We start from the raw sequence: 26,301 nt of genomic DNA on the forward strand, positions 1-26,301 counted from the left end.
CGCAGCCTCGATGCAACCTGCGGTTAACGTCTGCCGAGGCGAACGATACGAGCCCATTTCACACAATGCTCGCTTTGGACACGACAACGTTTCGTCTGAAAAGTAGAGGACAATTAATACCAGGCCTACTGTTAGGGCGCCAATGGGTCAAATTGCCAGAAAAGTCCGTATGAAAGGGGCAATTGTCTTCCCTACTTTAGCTTTGGCCTGAGTTTAACACCCGCATGAATATTAATGGCCATACAGCTGTTGTTTACCAGAACTCACCGCCACCGCTGCTGTTGGCGTGTAATTAATCGTGTAGAACACCGAGAATGACACTTATCATGGGATGCGTCAGTGTAAGTGTAGCAGAAGGGTTAAGGGACCCAGTGTGGAGGCGGGGGGGCGCATGCAAATAAGTGTTCTGTAATAAGAAAAGAAGAAAACCTTTATTCGTTTTACAAAGCATCCTTGGAAATGACCACAAAACTGACGCTTCAAAGCAAAACGGTAGCCTGAAGTTGTTTTGGGCGTGGCTTATTTTTTTGTGGGTGTCCTTCGGATCAACGTTATAACTAAACGGACCCTAAGAATGACCACTTCAAGTCTGCCTGCATTGTTTTGGACATGGCCTTTTGAGACTTTTTTTGCGGATCAAATTATGAGAAATATTTTGATGGACAACGGCGTCAACACCATGCTGTGCGTTCCTACAATAAACCGCATGAAGTTCAGTCGAATTATAAATGTGTGAGTTGCTCCACTGAATTCCAATAAATCCTGTGGCAGAATCCTTTCTTCCCAAAGTGCTTTTTAGTGGTGCGCTGAAGATGCCGCCTCCTCCAAAAATGAACAAAATTACCAGTTGCTTAGAATACATGCGGATTCTTTTTTTGTTTTTTGTTTTTTGTTTTTGTTGTCTTTGTTTTCACGGCTGGCGCATATACAGTGTGAAGGCACTCTTGAAATTACTTCCAACTCTTCTGAAGTCGAATGAAAACTCATCACATATTTTATTTTGTTCATCCTGGGTTAAATGTACACATCACCTTAGCATTCGTGGTTGTTTTTTTTTTAAACTCAGTCCCCGAGAGCCAGTTCATGCAGGAACTTATTAGCCATCTCCATGATAAGTAGATGCATAGAAAAGTCTGCCATTTTGTTTTGAAGTGGCCATTTTAGTGTTTGGGTCTACCAACTTCTCATTGAGATTTTGATTGTTACTACACGTGAATCATGTATACTAGGTCGACAGCCAAAACTAGATTGCAAATTTTCTGAGTTTTTGTCTTGGCAAAGCCTAGTGGTTAGATTTGATTACACCGTAGCACTTCCTGAATCATTTTTGAAAATGGAAAATGTTACCCTTGCAGCCATTACTTTTTAGACAGAGGCCTATCTATCACAGGTAGACCCACAAAAAAAGTGGCAATAAATAGACCAGAGAGATTTACGAAATCTGCCATTTTCACGCTCTTTTAGGTTCTTTTTCTTATAAAGGCATACTTTTTTTTCCACAGATTTTAAAACCAAATTTGAATCAGATATATCAGACATATAGGTAATAGTGAAATAGTGGGTTTTTTTTCTTGTTGGATAGGAGCAAAGCATGACAGCTACATTTAAAAACTGTAGTGCTCTTTGGAATCTTTTTAAAGTTCAGCTCCCAAAATCCAGTTTTACTTCTGAATATGAACTTTAGTACACATGTCTTTTCATAAGTAGCAACCTAAAAAAGAAATCTGTATTCCATGTATGAAACCATGCAGTAAATCTGTCAATTTGGATTAAAATAGGCTTTGTACCAATTTTGAAGCGCATACACGTTTTAGATTTTAAACGTCTAAATTGGAAGTGAGTTGGGTTTCCGCCTTTGTGTGTGGGCTGAGCATGGTGGTGCAATTTGATGACTTGCCATTTCAGGGTCAATTTGGCCACTGACAGATTATGAGGGCAATGAGATAATAAGGTGCTGAATGACGGCCAATAAGTATGACTGTAATATCACAACGCAGATATCATTGCTGCCTTGGCTAATCCCCCTGCTACCCCCTTGCCGGGATTAAGAGGAGAAAACGCAGCGGCAGGCTGTGGGAATGCGGCGGCTCATTTAGACTGGAAAGTGCATTGTTATCCAGGAATCTCAGAGCTGTCTGTTTTTGTGCAGTGATTTAGACATATGAGACTGACAAACTGGATCATACCTTTGGGACTTGTATTTTTTGGAGTTGTGACATCTGCCCCGTTTTGGTGAAATACCTCCTCAGGGGGGGAAAAAAACAAAACAAAAAAAAAACGTTTTACATTGCCATTGAAGTGAATACAAACTGGGGTTTTCGTGACATCACGCCGCTCTTAATTAATTCCACTTTGCCACTGCCGAGACAGCAATATGAACTGCAGACAGAGAGATGCACTCCATCACTTTAGCTACCGCGCGGTTAAAACAGCAGATCATATTTTTCCCAATATACTTTGTTAGCTCGGCATATTCATTATTTATGATCTATTCCAAATTACATTATCTTTCACCGGGCATCAATTACGCCGCGCCCGGCGGCAGCGAGGGGTGTGACTCGCCATTCTAAGAGCGGAGAAAGATCAGGCTGAACGGCGAAGTGGAACCTCATTTCTATCTTTTGTCCATTTTTAGACGTCCAAACCTGAACAAGTTAATTGATTGAACATATGGAATCAAATATTCATGCGAGCGTGCAAAAATATATTCTGCAAATTGTATGCTGTGATTGATCATAGCTCTGGCACGCGCAATGCGAACATGCGCTAATCAAGCGAGCTGGCTCAGTGTTCAGCGTTCATTTGATCAAATATTGAGATGAAGTTTGCACCAACTTAATTATTTTGAGGTTTTCTCATTGATACATGCCCAAAAATTTAATAAATAAATCAAAGGGCTTCCTTCAGTCAGCGTCGAGTGAAGTCTGAACTCTCCTTAGAAAATTACCTTAATCTACTTCGGCCGCAGTGACAAATTGGACTTAGCCATCCATGGTGCTGTCAAAACGTGTCCCTTTAACAGTGCAAAAAGGGACTCGCGGGGTATAGTCTACGCAAATTGATTGGCGGAGTCTGCCGTGCCCTAAAAGTGGCATTTCCCAAAAGATTGGAAAATGCTACTCGCATGTAAAACTGGGCAATATGGATAAAATCACAAAATAAGACATTTTATATCACGCTAAATGTATAAAACAATCTATTTGGAGTCATTTTATGAAACTGGAGATTGCTTACCTTTTCAGGTTTTGGAATAACTCGACGAATGTAATTTTTGAGAAGATATTCACAATAAATTTTGAGAATTTATTGTGAAAAAAAAAACACATCACATGAGTGAGATATGTATTCAATTTATGTGGAGCAAGCATGCGTCCCTTTTGACCCAGTCTATCGAAAGTGGCTTTTGACCCCACTTCTCTGTATGTTCAAGGCACTGATGTAGAACTCGGGGGGGGGGTGTAGTCAAGCGACTATCCAGACTCCTGAGATCATATCTCCACAAGCCCATTCCACACTGCCTTTCTCCCAATTTAAATGTCATCAGACAGGCATGCCTTTTGTCTCAGACTTGGTATTTGGGTTTCTTTCTGTACTCGGCGCTTGAGTAACTGTAAACAACTGACTGTGTGTTATCACGTGTCAGCTCGAATGTTTTTGCCCTCATTTTAAGTTACAGCTTAATTCCGAGATTTGTTTTCTTCACCTCCAAATTCTATACACAACACCCCCGTATGCGTCAATGTGAAAAGTGAAATTTAGTTTTAGATGTTTGCAAATTTATTGAAAAAACAAACCCCAAACTGTCTTCTCAGCGCACTCGCTTCCTCTTCCTTGCAAGTCATAAACGAGAAGGACAACTCTCGATGTTTCCTGGAGTTTATTACAGTAATATAGAAAATGTTTGCCGCAACAATATGACTGACACCCATGGTTTCTGCTCGCCGCGCTTATGAATATTTGACATCCATTTCATCTTTTTTTTTCTTCTTCTTTCTTTCCGAGTAATAAGTGACGAGCGGTAAGCTGGCGCAGGAGCCGTGCGTCTGTAGAATTCCACAAAAGGGAATCATTAATACACGGCTGACAACGTTATAGATGTGCAGGCTGATGTCTCCTCATATAGTCGTGCATTATTTAATGCACCCTCTTTAAGTTTTTATGAAGTTGAACGCGCATGGCATATTGTCCGTTGTCGTCAACTTTTTTTTTTTTTAAGTCTTTTCTCGTTTTTTTTTCTGAAATCGCCCAAGGCAAGTCTCTTTTTTTTCCCTCTTGTCCAAGACATATTTTTAGTTCCTTCCCCATAGGCCTTCGTTCCGTCTGCCAGGTGAGACGGGAGAAAAGGTGGCGGGATTTCTTTTAAAGCGCCTTGACCTTTTGCTCTGTTTTTCCACCCACCTTTCGGAACCCCCTTAAGAGCAGACGGCAAATATCACAGCCTATCCGAGGTGTGATCCTTTCCGCTTTGCAGTTTGCCGCTCTCTTGTTCATTTTTTGAGAGTAAAAAGTTCCAAATGACATGGAAAAATTCTTCGATTGTCCTTGTCAAATGAACTTTATTTCCCCGCAATTTTTTGACTTAGCCATTTCCCCGCTGGTGGGAATCAGATGATGATTTTTGCACCTCTCTGTCAGCATGGTGACTATGTGAGATCTTGCACCTGAAACCGGCCTGCCATGACCATTACCATCATTTCCAAAGGCCTTATAGACAGTGGAAAGGGCATTTATTTCGTATTTTCTATTGACTTACAATGTTCTGTGATGATGTTGGCAGGGTAGCAAGGCGCACTTTAGCCCAGAAAAAAAAGCAAACGAGCCTTGCTCTATATTTTGCGTAGCAACATAGACGTGTCACATCATTATGGATATATCATTCATTCATCATCTTCCAAGCCGCTTGATCCTCACTAGGGTCGCGGGGGGTGCTGGAGCCTATCCCAGCTGTCTTCGGGCAGTAGGCGGGGGACACCCTGAATCGGTTGCCAGCCAATCGCAGGGCACACAGAAACAAACAACCATTCGCACCTAGGGACAATTTTAGAGTGTTCAATCAGCCTGCCACGCATGTTTTTGGAATGTGGGAGGAAACCGGAGCACCCGGAGAAAACCCACGCAGGCCCGGGGAGAACATGCAAACTCCACACAGGGAGGCCGCAGCTGGAATCGAACCTCTGCACTGTGAAGCCGACGTGCTAACCACTGGACTACCGGGCCGCCCCATGGATATATCAGTCATTGGCAATTATTTATGATCATAAACAGACGGTTCCTCCCGTCCATTTACGACAACATAGAAAGCAAGAATCCGAAAAAAAAGATCGCAAAGTTGCAGTCATGCAGCGTGCGTTGCATAATGAGCGAGCCTGATTGCTCCCTCTGAGTGAGTCTTAAGGAGGACTAAATGAAACATTCTTGTCATCATCTGTCCATGAAAGAAAAAAACGCTGCGTCTTCACTTTTTTTTTTCAGGCTTTACATCAACAGGCTTTTTTTTTCTCTTCACCTCCCTCTTCCACCAATAATTACGCTCCGCATCCCTGGAATTGGCGTGTCTCTCTTATCGTGTGAAAGTGTGCCAGTCGCTCCCGTCTATGAGAAAATGCATAATGTGTGCTTTTCTTCCCCGCTCACAAGGCCCCTTTATGCTAATTATACACATCTATTTGTTGGCTGGCTTCAGGGGAGCCGTTACAACCCCCCCTCCAAACCCCCTCTAATCCCACCGTTCACTCTTTAATACAGTGCACACTCAAAATTACACCTTTGGTTCCTTTTTGTGTAAAAGCCACTTCGTGCATTTCACGTTACCAAGGTGGCGGAGTGAAAATGAAATCCGACACTGGAAGCACACTCTAAATTGACGCTACGCGTGTCAGTGGGATCAGATCAATCGGGATGTCCCGATCACCGCTCGTGTGATTTTCATCGCATCCGGTATGGGATGAAAAAGATGACGCATACACTTACATCGCGCAGCTGTCCCCCAAGGCAGAGACAGACAGACTGCTGCGTTTGTCATAGCTTGTTTGGAGGGAGAAGCAAGCCGAAAGCTGCTCCTCAATAAAATCTGCCTTGCCGGATATCAAGTAGCCTCTTCGCTAAACGGCGTCGTCAAAGACTTGAGACAGCCGAGAGTGCGACAGACAGGTTAGCGATTGTGAAGGAAGTCTTAACGAGTGTCAATTTATTTTGGTGACAAGCAAGCTTGTTCCCCAATGGTTGCGTTTAACGAGATCATAAATCCAAAGTCGTGTCGTTTCTCGATGAGGGAAGTCACGCACATGCTCAACGTCTATGTAGCTGCGTGGACTTGTCAATTTTAGCCCGCGCTAGCTTATAAATGATGATGTAAATGTATCGCTTAGCATTCGATAAAATCATGCCATCAAGACTAATTATTACCTCGGCTCCTGGATATCCATTCATGGGGAAAAAAAAAAAGGATTTCACTGCCAATTGTGCTTTCACATTCCCGGCCGCCCAGTAACTAAAAGAAATTGCATGAAAGCGCCTCTTTAATTGGAGTCTAATTAAAAGCAGTGTGCTCCCTAGAGTGTGAGGTCTAAGACTATTTTTGAAGGGCGGGAGGGGAGGGGCGGGGGGGGGGGGGGTAAAAGACTAGACGAAGATTAGCCAGATGAGGTGGCTTGGGCATCTGATTCGGATGCCTCCTGAATGCCTCCCTGGTGAGGTGTTCCGGGCATGTCCCACCGGGAGGAGACCCCGAGGAAGACCCAGGACACGCTAGAGAGACTATGTCATCCAGCTGGCCTGGGAACGCCTCGGGATCCCCCGGGGAGATCTGGAAGAAGTAGCTAGGGAGAGGGAAGTCGGATTTTTGTGAGGGAAAGCATGTCGGATAAAAGGCCATCGTTTCCTTGTCAGCTTATGTTTTGAAGTTTTAGCTGCGTTTCACTGTCAGATTATTTATTTATTTTTTGGATGACAATTGAACTAATTAGCTAACCTTTCTTTTCGTTGTTTTTGTAAACAAACGTTGGTCTTGTGTCTTTGACACGATGGCCACTTCAAACCAACATGTCTGACTTTTTGTGGTATTTTGGTTTTTCGGACATCCGGGTGGACTCACAATGACATGCCTTCCAAACTTTAGGTTGCCAAGTGAAACTTTGGGGCTGAATTTATTTTCTTCCGCACAGCACTGTCAGCTACTTCCTGAATGTCCAATTTCCTGTTGATTTTATGTTATTTTTTTTTCCTTCTTGTCACCACCTTCTTTTCTAATTTCCTGTCTACCTGTACCCACCCGGATCACTTCCTGCCTGTGATTGATTTACACTCATAATGCCATGTGATAATAGGATGAGGCAACTTATCAAAGGTGGTGTTATTGCAGAGAGAGAGAGAGAGAGAGAGAGAGAGAGAGAGAGAGAGAGAGAGAGAGAGAGAGAGAGAGAGAGAGAGACACACACACACATCCGTAATGGCTTCCTATCAGGTCAGCGTTGGCCTGACGAGACGGGTAGTTGTGCTCTAATTGGCTTCATTAGTCCTCCTTTCATGAACAAAATCCTCCAAATGCTGAAAACCATGTTTCACCCCCATGAGATGCCCAACGTTCTTCCTGGTTTTTAGAGTGGGGAAACTTGTCCCACCGCAATCTTTTTTTCCACCGGTCTCATACGCATTACGTCATCACCCCCCCCCCCCACCCCCCATCTCATCCCGTCCTGCCACCAGGACCCCATGTGACCTCTCGACATAGCTTGCTGCCATCCATCCCGTCTTCCCAGCTCCTTATCCTGACGTGCTGACATAGCTCAATGTGTCTGGGCTGATGGATGGCCCCCTGCTCAAGTGGGACTTGCAGGAAGGGGTCCGGTCGACTTCCCAGAACCTCGAACAGCAGACGAAGAGATGCCTGTGGAAAATAGTGGGGACATTACAAAAAAATGGTCCCTTGTCCTGTTATTTATATATATTTTTTCTGGCAGTGACATCTTCTCCAACCCAGGATTTCACACATTTTTGAGTCAAAGGACCACTTCGAGGGGTAACTTTTCCTTGGGCAAATTCATACCCCTAAAAATTAAACTACCATGTGCATGGTGCATCCCTAATTCCCATGGAAATCATTCTTCTTTTTCTTCCTGTTAATAATTTCACCCGAATCATTCATTCTGTTTCGTAGAAAGCAACTCAAGCAAATGTGATTCAAATAAATTGAATATTTCTCCATCGTAGCCAGCTGTCATGCACAGTGGACACCAATAACACGGCTTGAATTTCATATGTGCAGTCGGTGAGCACTTTTTAAAACCGATACCATACAATGCAATTCATTAAAATTATTTTGCGGACCTCCAAGTTGAAGCTCGTGGACCACTATAGGCCTTGGGAACCCCAGTTTGAACACCACCGAAGTCGCGCTATATTTACATTAGATTCGGGTGTATGGTTTTTTTTCTGGTGTGCTGTTGTTGAATATGTACAAGAATCACCTCCTCTACTTCCTCCCCCTCCGCTGAGAGCTCCCTCCTCACCTCTACTGCTCTCCTTCCTATTTATCACTTAATCCGTGTCATCGCTTTCTCTCATCACTTGCTTGTGACGTCAAGGCTTCGCTTGTGCCTCAGAATTATCACTACGTTATCGGTAATTCCCAGGCTGCTCCTGATGGGAGGAGGTGTTGCACCTGGCCCAAGAAAAAAAAAATAGAAAGTCCTTGGAGAGAGAGAAACATTGTCACTTCCCATGAAATAGGTTCACACAGGAAGGACGATAGGAGAAGGTACACAACAAAATGAATACATTGTTTAAACCCTTAGTGAAGTGACTGAAACAAGTCACACTAGCAAACATGACCTCGTGAAACTCACGTACTTGCGACCCGGTAAATAAATTAAGTCAGTGCATACAACAATTGCACTAGAATTTGTCGTACTTGTCTATCACTAGTTGATTGCCTCCGTGATTCAAAAGCTTCTGAAACATGATGAGGCGAGGTCATCGTCATGGCTAAAGCGATCGCGGGAGAACGGTCACATGAATTTTGCGGCGCGACACTAAGCTCACCGCGGAGGCGTCTGCTGCTAACGGCATCCAGATGACGGGGGGGGGTGTTGGGGTTACATTTCCGCGCAAAATGGTTTCAAGATGGATGCGGCGTAACGCTAGCAGACACATGAAAGGATTTCGAAGAGGAGCTAAACCGACCCACGTTTCCACATTCAAACCCCCCCCCCCCCCCAAAAAAAAACAAACCTATCGCCACTGCTTAAAATAGCAAACGTATACGTACTGTTTGCACGGCGGTCGGTGACTGACGAGGCGATGGAGGAGGCCATGTGTTGAGCAGACACTGCGTCAGAGGCTATTTGAGTCTGTGACTGTTGACCGCAAGAATGTCTCTCAGCATAGACAAAAGTAAATCGACGCATTCCGACAAACAGGAAGTGGAGGGACTGTGGTGCGGTTCGAGCCTTTGCCACTGATTTTCCACCGTCTCCACTTTTGATCCTCCGAAAGGCTTGCTCTTTTTACACCAAACTCATCCAAGCGCACCTTTTCACAAAGGTCTGCCACCCACTCCATAGAACTTATTTAAGACGTTAACGGGAATTAACTGGGAACAGCTGGACGCTTAGCATAGCTGTTGCTGCAGATACAGTAATGCATATTTATAAACTCAAATGAAAATAAACCAACTCTGCCTTTGGGAATTACTGTACGAAGCAACACAAAACGCTGCGTGTGATAAAAGACTGGTGAAGCAGCATGTGGCTCAAGGCTTTTTATTTTTTTGGACCTGAGTCATTTTTTTTTGTAATTGCATCCACGTGGTTTCAAACCGCATAACAGGAATTGATACGTTTTTACAAACTTCTTCACTTTGAAGAGTGTAACTGTAACTATAAGATAAGATACGAAAACCTTTATTAGTCTCACAATGGAGAAATTCCCAATTCACAGCAACAAAGTTAAGAAAGGAAGATGTAGAAGAACAAAATATAGGAGCTGCTATAAAGGCAGCCACTCTCAGGCAATGTTTTATGTACCAGTTAAAAAAAAAATGTCTTACCGTGAAAACAATTGTATTGGGAATTTTCCAGAGCAGCCTATTATGTATATTACCTTTGGACTTGGCGAAATAACATGGTGCTGATTGCCTAAGGTATCTCAATGGTGTTGCTTGGAATGATTAACTTTGGAAACTAAAATTAAGTAAAAGTACTTGACCTCGAATGAGTCACAGCGCATGAACGCAGATAGATAATCATGTCTTTGGCTCAATATTATTCTCAAATGACTTGTTCCTGAGTAGCTGTAATCAATTGTAGCCTATACATCTTTGGTCTGTAGCCTCCACATCTTTCCTTGCATTGTGTCCAAACTAAAAGCAACTCTTGGTGTTTTCCACGCCCTTTTATGTCCATTTTGGAGCATGATAAAGTCTTCGAAATGTCTATTGACTGTATTTTGTCCTGAGTGACATTTTTAACCATCACACCATGTCATTAGCTGTCCACTGTGGTAATCGCTCGCCCCTGAGAGAATTCAAATACCTCAACCGCGAGATTCTGGGTCACCGTAGAGGAACAATGGGCTTGTGTTGTTTGAACAAGAGACCGGATGGCATTCTGAACCTTGTTTGTGTGTGTGAGGAGGGAGGGACGGACGGCTCTTTATATATGGACACGGCGGACTTTTTGTACATGACCGTAGCGAGCTTGCTTTCAATGAGACCAAACATGGCCATGAAGGATGCTTGTCCCAGATAACAGGCATACATTACGGGAAGGGATGTGCGCACACACACACACGCGCATAGAGGTGCCCGCCCGTGATGTGATCTTGAAACTCTTGAGTCCATGTCATTGGAAAATCAATATGCCACTTGCTTTTTCATCCAATTAATTACAGACTGCTGGACTGGCTGTTTGTGTGCTTGTGTGTGAATGTGTATGTGCGTATGCCACTTTATCAATCTGCTTATCCGCCGTGTATCCGTCTGCCTATTTCATTAAAATTCATTTTTGCCTTTGACTCATGCGCACGTTTAATCCCGCCAGGGAAAAATAAACAATTGTAATCCGGTTGAACACTAGGCGATTTACTATGATGTCTCACCCCCCCAAAAAAGGCTCACACTTAAAGAAGTGAACAATGGGTGCTGTTGTGTAACCAGATTATCCCAAAAGCGTGTCATGTCCCATGGGTCCACGCCGCTGGCGCATCTTCTGAGGGACTGGCGTAAATCCATCAGGTCCCGCTTTACACCTGCACAATGCAGCCATGCAGAAACGTGGTCACGCTGCTCCTGAAAGCATAATAATACCCCAGCAGGGGTCACGGTGCCAACGTGTGGCGTGAGAATCATAAACTTGAGAAGCTGTCCAAAAATCTTCTCTTTGTTAGGGCAAATATTTTCAACATTAACTTTACTGTCAAACTAAAAATAAACCAAAGCCAATTACGCCTTGGGAATTTAAAACAACCCCATAACTTGCCTTAAAGTCCACAAGCATAATGCTTAGTGAAAAAAACGCCAAGGACAGGCTAATGAATCACAACAGTGTTGCCAGGTTATATGCCTAAACAAAGGATATTTGAACAGAAATAGTGGTGCAACACACGTAGACAGAAACTACTATACTTACATGTGCGAATGACTAATCCATACATATCTGTTTGTCTATATGATACTGCCCCCAGGTGGCCAAAGCACACACAACGGACGGAGCAGCACTATGCCCACTCAGCTGATGCAAAAATGTGGCAACATCGGTTTTCTTAGTATGCTTGTGGAACTGACTGTTGCATGACCTGGTCTGCAAAGAGTTCGTCCGTAACATGTAAATTGGAAATCAATGGAAAGTCCTCGATCATGGCATCATTAATTACTAGCTAGCATCCCGTGGTTGGAAGAGACTGAGGGAGCGGATGGCTAGGGAAGGTCATCGATAAGACAGTGCCGGCGATCAAGTGAAAGACAGCGACGGTCACGGAGTAAGCGATTCGGAAGGGGGATACACGGTCATTGCACTAACATGGGTAGTTCCGTTGTTGCTGCCACAACTAAGCAAAAATTTCACAAACATACACTTGTTTAGTTCTTTGCAGCTGGGAGTACCAACACAACCTTCATTCAAGCCGCCGATCTTAAAATAAAATCTTCCAAAGCAGGATGTGCACGATGCGCATGCACTTAGAGAAGAATACAAAGAAATGTTTTAAAAAGGCAGATTTACCGGTTTACTAAAGATCAAGCTGCTTTGCAATTGTAGGGACTGGGGGGCTCAAAATAACCTCGCACAATGAGCCATATGCTGCATCACCATGTGTAAAGACAAATATATTACTAGCCGGTGTCATGCAAGTATGCTCCTCTGATCTTTTGCAGTCAAGGTCAGGGGAACCAATCAGTTCCACTACAAACTGCGACGAGACGAAACCCATTCCTAACAGTCTCACACATTAGGTCTAAGCATGCAGAACGGCACCTAAATGTGTTTCCTCCATAAGCTGTGATGACAGCTAGCATAGCGAAGCATTTCTTCACTGGTTTAAAAAAAAACAATAATAAAAAATGTTCGCGGGGATGTAATCACCAGAAGCATTTCAAGCGAGCAATAAATTGTGTTGCGTTTTTGGTACTTCCAGGCATAGTTTCTTTATCCTGTTTGGGGTGGGTGTGTGGGGGGGGGTGGGGGGGGGTGAAAGACTCCAGTTTTAGTTTTTGTGAAAGTCTCTGTGTCACGGACACAAGAGGTCGCAATTAATTAATCATCGCGCTAGAATTATTCACTCCATTCGTATTTATATTGGTACTGCGTTTTATGAAGCAAATATAGAGTGCTATTTTGCTTATTAAAAGAAACATGGAGGGGTTGCAGAGAGCTGATTAATGGTCTTTTCTGTTCATTGAATTTCAACACATATATGTTTTAGTACACTGGCCTGAGCACAAACATGAACAAAAGTTGAGTTTTTCAGCAAATGAGGCGAGGTCCCAAAATAATATTGACAAATCGTAAGATACCACGTAGAATAACTGCACCGTTTGCGTTTGCATCCACTTGCGCACGAGAACCCATCAAACGCTCAAGAGGGATCCATTGTGGTCGTCGTCGATTGCGATGCAAAGTCAAAGCGTTTCCTTTGTCGTGGTTCTCAGATGATCTCCTTTTGAAGTTTCCTGTCTAACAGCTTTCAGTCGCTCTTCAGTCGTTCCGACAATCGCCGGCAATCGGCTTCTAATATTTCAAGCGTGTTTGACGGTCGGGCTTTATTTGGCTTTTACGCTTCCATTGTTCGCGCTCTTTCATCTGCCAGGATTCCCACTGGGATTCAAATGTTGGCATTTTCGTCCTAGCCGTTCGTCAACGATCATCTCCCTACTTCCCTCGAGTTCCCGCGGCGGGGAAAAGCGCTCGGATTCAGGCAGATGTTCGCCCGTTTCCCCAGAGAGTGACAGAATGGGAATGGATATTCCCATCTGAGAGGAATGTCAATTTAGTCTGCGCTCATGTTTTTTAGCGAGGGATGACGACGCCTCTTCAGTCGTCCTGTCCAAATGTTCTGATTTTAAGTCTTGTAATTTTCCAGCAGCTGGGATATGTCGACCCATAGCTTCCTTATGCTTCCGATTAGGTTGTGGGTCAGATTGACACATTTTAAAATGAAAGAACCCCCCACACCCAAAAAAAACGGATACCCCCCCCCCCTCCAACTTCCCGAAAAATGAAAATTGTCTTTTGACATGTATTCGAACGTCCCTTCCACTAACGGTGACACGTTGGAATACAGTTTGTGGTTGAAACTGCTCTAATTGGGTTCGATGTTTCATTGCTTTCTCCAATGTTCCTCGTTTATTCTCCTCCCCAGCGAAGGATGTGGGGCAGGCCATCCCACGATCCCCACCCCCCACCCCCTTTTAAGTGCTTCAGGGAGCCACTTTGCCCGCGGGGTAGACATGATCAGACCGTGACCAATAGCTGCAATAGTCAGGACACTTTCCCACTGAGTCCCAGCCCATAAAAGTGTAGTTGATTGCAAATACATAATTCTTTATAGGCATAAGTCACTTAGTGACGGAAATATCGCCATATTTCTTCATGAAAGCTAACGTTTGCCTCCATTATGGCTGCCCGAAGGGGGAAGGCTCTCCAGGAGAGAAATACTCGGTTAAGCCTTGTCGCTGAGATATGCTGCGACAGACCACAACGTTAAGACCTCGGCTCTTTCCTCGAGGCCTTCAATTGTCGCCGTGGCTGATTTTTTTTCTTCTTTTCTCTCAATGTTATTCTAGTTAAAGGAATGTTGTTGAAAAGGAAGGAACACTAAGAGATTGGCAATTCTATCCTGATTACCTTCTGTCGAGACAGTGAAAAAAATCTGCTTACCAGCTGCGTCAGTGTGGCGAATATAGTGGAGCAAACTATTTCAAGACGCTTACAGTCCCCAATGCCGCCTCCCACTGGACTGGAACAATAACATGCAATACAATTATCTTTATTCTTCCATTTTTATCCTTTTACGAATTGCTTAAATATCCATTCCATTTTCATCACCGCCGATCCCAAAGAGGGTTGCGATCGTTTGAATATTTTAAGTCACTGGTGTCAAACTCAAGGCCCGGGGGCCAGATCTGGCCCACCAGACCATTTTATGTGGCCTGCGAAAGCAAATCATGCGTGTCAACTTGCTAAAATCAGTGTCAAATTGTCATGTGTAATTTATAACATTGAGATTTTGCAATAATTTTGTTCCTCTGTTTACACTCACTTGAAATATTCATTCATTCATCTTCCGTGCCGCTTGATCCTCACTAGGGTCGCGGGGGTTGCTGGAGCCTATCCCAGCTGTCTTCGGGCAGTAGGCGGGGGACACCCTGAATCGGTTGCCAGCCAATCGCAGGGCACACAGAAACGAACAACCATTCGCACTCACACTCACACCTAGGGGCAATTTAGAGTGTTCAATCAGCCTGCCACGCATGTTTTTGGAATGTGGGAGGAAACCGGAGCACCCGGAGAAAACCCACGCAGGCCCGGGGAGAACATGCAAACTCCACACAGGGAGGCCGGAGCTGGAATCGAACCCGGTACCTCTGCACTGTGAAGCCGACGTGCTAACCACTGGACTACCGGGCCGCCTCACTTGAAATATAATTGAACAAACTGTTATGATTGACTTGACTGATTTCAAAACTAGTCATCTATTCATTTGTTGTGCGCAAGTAATCAATTTGTGGTTTCGCCGTCATAACGGCCCTCCGAGGGAAGACGCAACTCCAAATTGGCCCGGCGACTAAAATGAGTTTGACACCCCTGTTTTAAGTCATACAGTCGGTCAGGTCAAGTATTGAAATTTCATTTAGTTTCTGCAGGGCCTGTGTCTTTTATTCAATGACAAAGTATTTTTTTGTCGTTTGTTTGAGCGGAAACAATAATCATGTTCTTTATGAGTTGTAAAACATCCAACAACGCCACACAAGAGTTACAAAGAAGGGCTTTCAAGTCAGGTTGGTCCTGGCTTGTTAAGGAAAGATTTTGTTGGGAAAAACCACCTTCTTGATATAATTCCCAGAAGCTCCACTTGGAGTAAGTGTTAATTTTACCGTGGCAGCCTCCTGTGGCTTTGTCTCAGGTAGAGCGTGTTAATTAAAACTCCCCCGTCTTCACCAGAGAGAACAATTAACCTCAACCGGCAACATGTAATGGCTCAATTATACCACCTTTACTCCAGTCAGGTGATCCTTGATGCAGTTTTCAAATGCTAGTCCACGCCGCTCGTTTCAGAGCCAGCAAATATGAGGGCAGTCGACTCCGGTGGGACTTGTGCTGCTTCCGCGACACATTGTAACGCTGATCGTCTCTGTCATCCTGACATTGAGCACCAGTCGATTTCAATTTCTCGAGCGGCAACACTTGCCCGACCGCTCCTCCTTCACTCCAATCCCTCCCGATGCACCTGCTAATGCCATCGTTTCATTTCCTACCAGCCAGCCTATTGAACGAGAGTCCTTCAAAAAAAAAAAAGTAGGGAACAAGGAAGGTTATCAAGAGAGGCTGAAAGAAGATTGTCGAGAGGCGAGCTAATCAGACAAGAGCCACGTGACCGCTTGTTTTCCTTGAGGGTGTTTTATTTCTTTTTCTGACTCCTCGAGCTGAAGCATTCGCCAGGAGTTGGTCTGGGAATGCTGGGTTTGCAGGTGATTCTGGTGAAGTCTGTCCACACGATCGACCCGCTTCATCCGGCTTGAAACGTTTTCATCCAACCACAAAAATCCAAAGCATAGTTTATGGTTCGAAACAAGAGTCAGGATTTCAAATGCGGGGGGCTCCACACCAGAGTTTAGATTTCAAGCCCCGGGGTTAGAGTTTGAAGTAAAGGTTTTAGGCTTAAACAAGCTTTGCGAGATATGGTTGATTCTCCCAAGCGTGGGTATGATTTACAAATAAGGTTTCAAAGGCAGGGATAGGGCTTCAAACAAGCGCTTTAAATTTTATTTGGCTGTTATTCATGGAGGTTCATGGAACGGCACCGATGCTGCTTTACATATGCAAAGTTTATGGCACTGTTAGAGCAGCGTGGATGTCAACACCATTGTCACTGCATTGTTTTGTTTTTTTTAACCGGAGAAAAGCTCATACAAAATGTTATTTAATTTCTTGTAATTTTAAGGAAAATTGGCATAAGTCTTGTTCTCGGCGCATAATATTTTGTCCACGTTGCACATGATGTAAACAAATCGTAGAAAATCAAACCATCCCTTTCTGCCATCATTTTGACTTCAAAATGGCGCCGCGAGAGTGGCTGCCTTTCCAGCACCTCCTATATTTTGTTGTTCTACTTCTACCTTTCGTAACTTTGCAATAACGTGCAAAGATAAAACATTTTAACATACTAAGATGTAACATTTTAACGTCCAAAGATGGACCATCGTAACGGATAAAGATGACATATTTAACTATGAAGATGGCATATTTTACTTGACCACGATGACATCATCTTAAATTATGAAGGTTTTAATGTGCAAAGATTAGAACTTTATAAAGTGAAATTGAAAGCAACACAGAGACTCCCAAATGAAAGATTAGACATTCTTTTTTTAATCACAAAACGTTTGTTGATGCCTTCCATTTTTTTTAGCAATCAGTAGTAGAACATGGCTTGGTTTCACTCAAATCACCAAATTTTGACCCTCAAATGCAGGAAAGAAGCTTGTTGTGTATATAATGTACATATTATAATTATAATTATAATTATAACTATTAATATATAAACAGTCAGAACATGACTATTTTGCCAAAAGGTTTGGATCAGGTGATGCTTCAAACATCTGAATAGTCTTTTTATTCTGTGAAATACCTACAACAATGAAAATGTGCTTTTGATGGCAAAATAATGTCATTGCAAGTCATCACTAGTCGCAATTTTACATTTGGCAAACTTTAAAAACTATTTGCATGCTATTTCCTATTAGGAGTAGTAGTATTTAGTCGCGTGTGTGCATGCGTACGTGCCATCCGTGTGTGCGTGTGTGCTGTATATTATTCATCGCCTCTTCTAAATGTAAATCTCTACCATGTTTTCTCTTTTGTGACACACTTTGTTTTAGATTTAACGTGACAATCCCGAGCAGTTTGTAACATTTGAGTTTCCATTGATACTCACTTATCACTCTCTAGGTGGTAGAAGGGTGATTGTGACCGACCTTAAATGTGACATACCTTGACTGACTCCAAAAAAAATAAAACAATGTAAAAAGGCACGAAATAAATAAGATCTCGTGAACGGCTTTAACACCTTGGCCTAGTACTTCAGAAACGTTTGGGGAAATGACCCACACGTGTCGTCACTGAGTGGAATGACACCCGCTTTCGGCAACTCATTGTGCGAAAAGTAGCAAGCGCCTCAAGGCCGCCGAGCCTGCCTAAAAGCATCCTCATCAACTCATCGTTTATAATAGATGCCGACGTATTTCTCCGCGGCGAGCGCTGCACGCTTTATTGCCGTGCTTTATTGTCCGCGTCCGTTTAGCGCATCCCCGCCGGTTGCCGTCCACGAATGTGATCTGGCTTTACACACTGTACGCCGTTAATCGCCTTTCCAAATAAAAGAATGTCGCCTAACGGAATATCGCACTGGGTTTTATTCCCTGTACTAGAACACAAGCACTCTGTTGTGTGCTTTACAGTCGGTACACGCTGTAAAGTACAGCAACTCTGTTGATTCGGTCCCCTGGGGTTTCAATTCAAATTAAAGATTCATCTATCGGGTTTCAAGCCTTCGCTAGTGTTTCAGATCGGAATTCAAAGCTGAGTTTATTGTGCTGTTTCAAAGAAGGTTTGCAACAAAAGATGAGGCGTTCATGTTGTAATTCCAAGGCGAGGTTTTGGTTTGAAAATTAGGATTTCAAGCCACGTTGAGGATGTCAAACTGGCATTTCAAGCAAAGATTATGGTCTTCTTTGTCTTCTTTGGCGTATGCGACTGCAAACAGGTGAAGTGCAATTTTTTTTTTTCCATGATGTCCTGTGGCCCCTGTCCTGCTCTCCTCTTCTGTGCGAACGCAACCGTGAATTTCCCGTCGTGCCTCTGTTTCCCCGAGTGCGTCTTGTCGAGTCTGTCAAATTGTCATTAGCGCACAAACTTTACTTGGTGTCCTCTGGCTCCCGGCCCTTGTTTGCGCTCGCCCGCCAAAGAGTATACTCCGAAACTGTACATGTGCCCTCCACGTCCTCTGTTAGTCAAATATTAGCACGAGCGAGAACGCGGCTTGACGGCTTCAATGGAAACGACGGGTGGAAGAAAACGAAGTCAGGATTGGCACTCGAGCGCTGAGTCATCGCACAAATGGACATGTTGAACCAATGGTTATTAGTCATCGCAATGGTGTGACTCATAGAGGGCTCATAACGAGGGCTAGGGTTTCAAATTAGTGTCGTGAGCAGGATAAGATTTTAAAATGTGCTTTTCAAATGAGGCCAAAGGTCAAAGTTTTGGTTTTGAAATGAGGGTTTTAACAATTTCTCTTTTCAAGCAAATCTTGTGGGTAAAATGTAGTGTTTCGAGCAAAGGTTACGCTTTCAAAATAAGGTTTCAAGCCCTTCTTGGGTTTTTAATGGGGGCTTCACTGATTGTGGTTTGGAATTATTGCTTTAAATTGGAATTCAAAGCAAGGGTGAGAGCTTCTAATCGGGGTTTCAAGCATGGATTTGGCTTTCGAACTAAGGTTAGGGTTTTAAATTTTGGTTAGGGTTTCAAATGAGGGATTTAAGCATGTGTTTGTCTTGTTGAATGAAGGTTAGGGTTTCAAGTCTAGTAAGAGTTTAAAAATGAGGGTTTCAAATCAGGGTTCATTCTCCAAGCAGCTTCACCTTTGAAATGAAGGTTTCAAGCACGGGTAACAATTTGAAATTGATTGAAAGCATGAGATAGGGTTTCAAAGTAAGGTTAGACTTTCAAATTAGGGTTTCAGACAAGGTACGTTTTGAGAAGAAAAAAAAACAACAATTTGAGGTTCTAAAGTAGGATTACAAGCGAGGGTTAGGCTCTCAAATTGAGGTTTAAAGTGCGGGTCGGCATTTTATTCTCAGGTCAGCCTTTCAAATTAGGAGTTCAAACAGGGGTGAGGTTTTCAAATTAGGGTTTGAAGCCATTTTGAAGCCTCCAAAACAAGTATTGACCATCCCAAATGGAAAGAGTCATTATTCAAATGGGGGATTATTAGTCCAAAAAAAACCACCTGCTGCCCCCCACCCTTGCCTTTCGTCATGCTCTTGTTTTTTCCGTCATGAACACCCACCCTCTCCCTACTCGTCCGAGCGACCCGCCCATCAATTGGATTACGATAAGGCTTGATGAGAAGACATATGGCTCCTCCCGCCGAGACTTAATAAAAGTGAAAGTGGACTAATCTGGCAACCCCGCCGGGATGTAAAGCCCCCCCCCCCCCCCTCCCCTCCTTCCCGCTTTCATCAGCCCAATGGATTCGGAGATGATAGACATGTCCACCAACTGGGAGGAGCACAACCCCAATTAATCGCTTTTAACGCTCCCTGTGTACCTGCTTCAAATTTCGCTACAGTAATTGTAAACAGGGCTTCAACATTGCTCTCTGTTGTGGAGTCTGACATGATGTGACCAGTCGTCCCGATCAAAGTAGAAGTGCGTACATTTTTTGTAGGCCTTCCCGTGAAAGCGTGCGTAAATCTCGCCGCCGCCATATTATTTTAAATATCCGACTCCTGTCTTCCCCGTTTGAACGTGCCGCGTCATCATCCTCATCTGCAGTCTTACCGATGCAACCCCTGCGTCGCCACGACCACGGCCAGCCTACAATAAACATTTCCGCTGACAAGGACGGTCGTCTGTTTACTGAGCAAGCACAACCATCGCTGGCAGGCCTGCCGCAGGAACACGGTCGCGTTGTCACCCGCCGGTTCCTCCCCCACCTCCCTTTTGCTCCCCCCCAACCCGTTTAATGGTCATGTCAACCTTAGACTCCACGCCGTGCCTCTGTTCGTCAAAGTGGAGCGAAAAAAGCCATTTTGTGTCCCTTTTATTGCAACCGTAATTCGGAAAATGACACTGATGCTTCAAAGAGGACTTCTTAGGAAAGAGCAGACCTCGGATAAGATGTCAGCGTGTGACTGAAAACTTTATGACTGTAGTTTCTCTTACAGTTAAACAGCAAGTCCAAACCTGAATGGAAGTATAGTCTGGAGTTGGAGTCGGGTGTTCCGCCTCCAATTACACACCCTTATTGATATCATTTGTCATCCTTGGACTTTTGAAAGGTCATTTGAAACCCCAATGACTCCCTGTGGCGACCATTCGCGCCCCCGGCCCCGGACCTCTGTGGCGCGTAAGCGAGACCCCCAAGGGACCAATCAGTCACCAATGGCTTGATGTAATATACAAGTTGAACAATAAAGTTAGCGGGAATTTTTTTTTTTAATCTCGGAGCCATGCAGCACGCGGGGTTGTACAAAATCATTTCTGCAGCGTTTGCTGAGTTCAAATGAAATTGGGTTATCCGTGCATTAAATTGCGGCTTTAAAAACTTCAAAAAGGCTCCGTCACGCCTGCGGTGGAACGCCATGAAATTACCTGCTCAGTTACCCCGCTCTGCCCCCCCCCCCCCCTCCCCAATCCGGCACCCTTTACTTTGATTGAATGCAGAGGAGAAAAAGATGCCGAGGATTCAGAATTGTCCGTTTTCACTATTTTTTTTCTCTTGGTAAAACATTTGCTGTGTTTGTGATTATGAGGAGGCTGATTATTTGCTAGAAAGGGACCGAAATTGCCGTTACTCCAGCACCTGTACACAACTGTGTTATGGTGTTTGGAATAGTCAGAAGACCTGTCTGCACTTTCTCCTCTTAATTTATAAGAGTCTTGATATTTTCTGCATAATTTGGGGGGTCGGGGGGTGGGAGGGTATACGCCAGGCAGCCATTTATGACACTTTTAATTTGGGAATGCCTGTACTACACAACTGTGTGATTGTGTGTGTGTGTGTCTGTGTGTGTTTGTGAGTGAGTCAAACATTTGGAAAAGAACCTCCAGGCCATGCCAACTAATGTGCCATTTTACGAGGCCTCACCAGATGGATTCGTGGGCATATCGTAAGCGCACAACATAACGGTGCCGGCTGCCCCAGCAAACCTTGCTCGTAAAAAAAAAAAAAAAAAAAAAACTCTTGTGAGCCATCCAACATGGACGCCAGGGTGACGTGAGCAGCTGTTGGGGCTTGTGATGACGCCCGTCACCTGACATGCATGTCAGGGTTCGGACATACTGCCGACAGCGGCGACCCTCGGGGGTTGTACAGTAGATGGAATCGAGTGCTAATCTGGCAAGCGAGGCAGGAGCTAAATCCACCATTTCGACCCTGCGCGCAAACTCACGCATACACCGCTTTCAAAGGTCGCCCGCCAGCAGCGACACGTTGACCCCCGGTGCGGCCGCTCTGGCACTATTGATGGATGACGGCGTAGCACGGTATGAGTCATGCTATACAAGGTGCATGCGCGCGTGTGTGTATTTGCTGCACTTGAGTCGCTGCACATGTTCCCTTGCTACAAGAACAATCTACTACCCCCCCCCCCCAAAAAAAGTCCATTTGTCAACATCAGATTGCTGCTGATTTGTAATAAGTCTCAAACAAAACACACTTTTTTTTTTTTTTTTTTTTTTAAATCGGAGCAGCTCGCTCCGTCTGATTGCATCGTAACACCTTGGTGAAGCAGCATGCGGGCCGTTAGCCAAGGTTAGATTTGCATGGCCTGGTCGGAGTAACAATTATGTGCTTGTCAGTGCCAAATCACTTCTGATTTTTTGTCTCCAACCCCCAATTTTTTTTTTTTTTTTACCAGAGCATTTTAGTACTTGGCCCAAGTGACAATTTATTGCACTCTGGTGAAATCCTTGTATGGGATGGATGGCTTGATGTTGAGTGTGGCAGCAGCTGCCGTGTTCGTTAGAAGACTGGTGGTTTGCAGTTTCATTACGGTTGGATAGAAATTATTGCATCACAGAAGCTACTTTGATTTTTTTGTGATTACTGTAGTAAGGTTTTTGTTGTTGTTTTTTTACATATACCATATTTTTCAAATGACAAATAATTAGTTTAGAATTTTGGGGGAACCCCGCACTCAAGATCTGACAAATTGTCCCCGTCTGAAGTAAGAAAAGAAAAGAAAAAAAAACCCAAAATGTACAACAAACGAACTGTGCGTCTTTTATGCTCCCCTTTTGATGGTTTCCGTTTTTAGATTTTTGCATGGTGGTGCGGGTGCTTTAATGTTTTGTTCCCCTTCTCTTACCCCTTTTTCTTTCATTCTTTTTCTTTTGCCGCCTTCCGTTTGATCCCAACGGTGCTTTTAATCGCCAGAATGTTATGTCAGCTCCGCTATTCTCTTTCTTGAATCATACAAAAAAAAAAGAAAAGACAGTGTCTAATGATGGTTTTTGATCTGAATACACGATGAGGAAGAAAAAAAAGCCTTACAAAAAACGCATCGTCTTGAGCTCTTTTGGGGGGTGGTTAGTTTGCCTCACTGTGTTCAAATCTGCAAGTATTTTTGTTCTTGGTGACTTTGTAAAAAGGATTCCACATGGTCAGATAAACAGCTTGATGTAGCAGCATGTGGCTCATCGATCAAAGCTATTTCTGTGCACAATTTTCCAACCGACTGTAATTAATGACATTGGGCAGGATGTGGCTCATATCATCCAGCGTTATTCCTGTACGCCATGCATGTTTGAAGTAACCATACACACGTTCTGTGCGAGCGTCATGGCATCTGTTATATCAGTCAGGAGACCTTGCACTCGTTGTTCGTCTGCTCCATTACAGCGTCTCCTTTTTTTCTCGCGAGGTTTATTTTGACACAAAAGCTGCCCTTTTGCCTGGAATTCGCCCGTCCGTAACTACATTGTGGCGCGTCAACACACACATTCGTCTGTGTGAATTGTCAGAGGTGGAAGTTGCAGTGGAAATGTTGTTTGTGTTTTTTTTTTTTAAGTCAAAGCACATTATACTGTTGGCTCCCTGCTGAGGGAAGTGGTTCAGAGTCCATTCTCTAGAATTAAGAATAGACCAAGTGGTCAAATTGCTTTGCGTCGCTTGTTGGGAAGCAATAAGAAAAGAAAGCAATGGGGATATTGAAAGCTTTTGAGTAAATTATTTTACTTTTCACAATTAATCAGTATAACCATTCAAAGGAACTTTTGTTTTCGTCTTGTATACTGCATTTTGTGATTTCGCACCAACATACAGTCTATGAACATTGTGATGTTGTGTTAAACACTCTCGTTCAAGTCTTATTTTAGAGTCGCACACTGCTTGGTGAATAATTATTATTCTATTTCCTCCCGCCTCACATGCCGTCAATTTTCACCCTCGTCCCTCGGACGCTCCCGGCGACGGTTAGATCGATCCAGACTTTCTTGTCTCTGCCCACTGCTGAGTTATCGATCATCGCGCTGGTGAGGCATGATGGGTAGAGGGGGAGGGGGGTTTGACTTGGTAGCTTGAGGCTCACACAACGTTGCGAGTGCTGTGTGAGGCAGAACGAGTTCGTCAAGTAAAACATGACGGGAAGCAAAGCAACATGCTTGAAATCTTTCGGCTTGGAGAAGCATGATTTGGCTCAAGATTATTCTTTCCCGGAGTATATGTGAGCAACTGAAAGGTTGTAATCATGCCGTCCAAACGGTGCCGGTGATAATACTAAAAATAAATACAAGCGGTATATTATTTAATTCACGTGCAGTTAGCTCCAGCTCACTATCGACTTCATGAGGGTACCTTCCTAGCCACAACGGCTAAAAACAGCGACAACAATGCGCAGGTCATGTCCTCTGCGTAGATGTTTCTATGTGAGATGTTCGTGCGCCACGTTTAAAGGGAATGAGAAGAGCCTCTTTAATTGGCGGTGAATGATGTGCTCGTACCCACAGTGGCGCAAACCCACCCATTCAACATTTCAACAATACTCCACCGCTGACGAGGGTCTCAAAGTGAAGACGGTGATAGGTCGATGTGGAATAAATTAGTTGAGGTATCTGCGGAAACGGCGAAGCAACGCACGGTGAATAATGAGCTCCTCTGGAGTTTTAAACGACGCGGTGATAGCAAAATGATCGTTGCCCTTAAAAAGAGCAAAGGAAAATGTTTAGCTTAGATTACTTTCAGCAAGCTCACTATTTGTTCAACAATTCTAAGCTTTGATGGGAGCAGGAGATATGCGTCGGGGTGGGTTATCAAATTCTCTTTTGGTCTTGGTTGTTTGCTCATCGTTGAAACTCTTAAAGGTCGCAAACGCACAATTGTTTCCAATTATCTGGAACATGGAGTAAAAAGAAAAAAACTAAATGAATACATTCTGACCTGATCTGAATACGAGAAATCATAATGACCATTGTTTTGGTCCTCCACCCTTGGTCTCCGATTTATGACTAACATACCAGACTGCAGCTCAGCACAGTTGTTTTTTTTTGGGTGTGTATTTTTTATTTATTTAATTTCGGGAGGAGGGCAGCGCCCGTCGACAAGCCGCTGATCGATTCACTCGGCCGTGGTGCCACCAAGCACATTTGCCTCATTCGAAACACCCCTACCCCAAAACGTCCAACGTGATCTAATACCCACATAAAAATATAGGTAAACTCGAGAAAAAAAAGCCTTGAAAGACTTGTTTCCTCCCTCGGTAGTGCATTTGCTGCTACTGATCTTTTCTCCCTCAACTCCCACTCTGCCTTTGGTATTAGCCTTTCTGTCGACGTTATGACTAAAAGCATCGGGAGAACACAATCCACTTCAGAAAGATGATAAAAGCGATAGCGAGTGAATCACACTCCCCTCCGAGCGCCGTCTCCGGAGACCCACGGACCGCAGAGCGCAGGCAAGACGCGATACGCCACCGTGCGTGCATTAAAACAAATATTAATCAAAAAGCACATGAAAGTATCCTCTCATAACCCCCCACGTTCACTTGCCGAGCAACTCTTTTCCCTGACAGCAAAGGACGCATCTGCCTTTGAGATGAGCCGGGAAGCCGAGACAGGGACCAACTATGAAAGACGGCGACGCAGGTGCGCTTGATTTTACGTTCGGCGTAAAACTTGACTTTGGGAAATGAAAGCGCTCGGGAGGCTAAGTAAGACGAGCTCTGGTTTCATGCTTTGGACATGAGGGCGTTGGCCGCTAAACAATTGCACAGATTTGCTGAACACTACTCGAAACTGTAGAAATTGTATCAAGCGTTGCCGGAGAATGCTCTATGCTAGGTGTTAATGAGTTGATTTTACAATTCCGCATCAACGTTTAACACTTGAAATCACATGTTTGGCTTTTCATCTTCCAATCAGCCAATTTCTTCCCGCTGTTGCCAAACGATACGAGCAGCATAATGTCCGGCAGACGAGCCAACCCAGTCTGCACACATAATGTGCCTAAAAATGATGTCAAAGATTAATTGATCAAGAGTATTTTGATCCTAAACTCTTAAGTATGGCCCGCTGCTTTCTCACTTGTGATCGTCAAGTTGTTTCATGACAACAAAAACAACACACTACATTTCCATGGTGCGCTACTTGGGCCACATCCTTTTTTTTTTATATCAACTTCAAATTGATGGCGGCCATTTCGACTCCCTCTTTTTGGGAACGCTCGTATTAGCTGTGTCGCGCTACTCCCGGTTAATGGCCTCCTAGCATTGGCGGCTCTCGGTGTTCCTCTCGAATACCGCCTCAGGTGTGCTAAAATGATGTCAAGAGCCCTCCAGTCTCGCACAAAATAAGCCTTCACGAGGAATAT

The 26,301-nt window shown here is 44.0% G+C and overlaps 1 protein-coding gene and 1 long non-coding RNA gene across 8 annotated transcripts in view; one reads left to right on the top strand and one right to left on the bottom strand.

Annotated features, from left to right (window-relative positions):
* The window catches only part of sdk2b (sidekick cell adhesion molecule 2b), a 152,271-nt gene that overhangs the window by 63,748 nt on the left and 62,222 nt on the right, over positions 1-26,301 (top strand). The gene's annotated exons all lie outside the window — the stretch shown is intronic.
* Positions 6,845-9,816, bottom strand: LOC127603999 (uncharacterized). The gene is made up of 3 exons (XR_007963177.1): positions 9,266-9,816; positions 8,508-8,659; positions 6,845-7,885 (listed from the first exon to the last, which is right to left on the bottom strand). It is a non-coding gene; the product is annotated as an uncharacterized LOC127603999 (long non-coding RNA).

Source organism: Hippocampus zosterae, chromosome 7 (genome assembly GCF_025434085.1).
Source record: "Hippocampus zosterae strain Florida chromosome 7, ASM2543408v3, whole genome shotgun sequence".
Classification (NCBI taxonomy): domain Eukaryota; kingdom Metazoa; phylum Chordata; class Actinopteri; order Syngnathiformes; family Syngnathidae; genus Hippocampus; species Hippocampus zosterae.